The sequence below is a fragment of the Trichechus manatus genome, unplaced genomic scaffold (assembly GCF_000243295.1).
Source record: "Trichechus manatus latirostris isolate Lorelei unplaced genomic scaffold, TriManLat1.0 scaffold00223, whole genome shotgun sequence".
NCBI classification, from domain to species: Eukaryota; Metazoa; Chordata; class Mammalia; order Sirenia; family Trichechidae; genus Trichechus; species Trichechus manatus.
Window position 1 is genome coordinate 1,829,545 of NW_004444159.1, and position 1,008 is coordinate 1,830,552.

A 1,008-nucleotide genomic window follows, 5' to 3' on the forward strand; every position below is an offset into this window, starting at 1 on the left:
TAAAACAATATGTATACTAATTGTTTAATGAGAAACTAGTTTGCACTGTAGACCTTCATCTATAGTACAATTAAAAAAAAACTTTTCATAAGTTTGCAGAAAACGTATCCGATGGTAAAACAGAACCTGAACTAATGTAAGACTATTTATTGTCTATTATTTGTTTATAAAAAGTTATTTATCCTTTTTGTAAACCTAGACGCAGATGGCATTTTACCTAATACATAATACAAGCACTATATTAACTTCTGAAAAATCTGAAAAATTATTATCTCCAAATATATCTTGACCCCAGGGGTTTCACATAAGGATCGCTGTGCCTGATTATGTATATTAAATTCATGAATAAAGCAGTGAAATACCATATTGGCTCTGTTTAGAGATGTAGTTAGGGCAAATACAAAAGCCTCAGTCTTGGTAACTTTTTCAGGGCATAATTCAGTACAACAAACATTTACTCAACAGGTACTTTGTACAATAGAGAGGGATATAAAGATTAATAAGACATGATTGCGGCCCCCAAGGAGTTCACTCCCACCTAAATTTGATGCAAACCACCTTGAGACCAATGCTGTAAAAGGACTATAATCACAGAGCAAAGATGAGTGAGAGTCCAGGGCCCCAGCTGGGAGGCGGCAAGGGCCTAGAGAAAGGGGAGAGAGAAGACTGTGTAAAACCCTGATATCTTAATTCATTTTTTCAAGTAATACATTTGTTGTTAACACCCTTTCTGAGAGGGCTAAGAGGCCCTGTAGAATCAGCATTCCAAAGACATTCTCAGGGCTATGAGACAGAGAAGGAGGAATGGTGACCCAGCCACTTTGAATAATGGAGAGCAGTATCGAGGGTCTTCCTTGCCAGAGGTGGCACTGTTTCAGAGAAGCATCTCTCCCAGATTGAACCAGCTACCATCGAGTTGATTCCAACTCATGGTGACCACATGTGTGTCAGAATAGAACTGTGCTCCAAAGGGCAATGGCTGATTTTTTAGAAGTAGATCACCAGGCT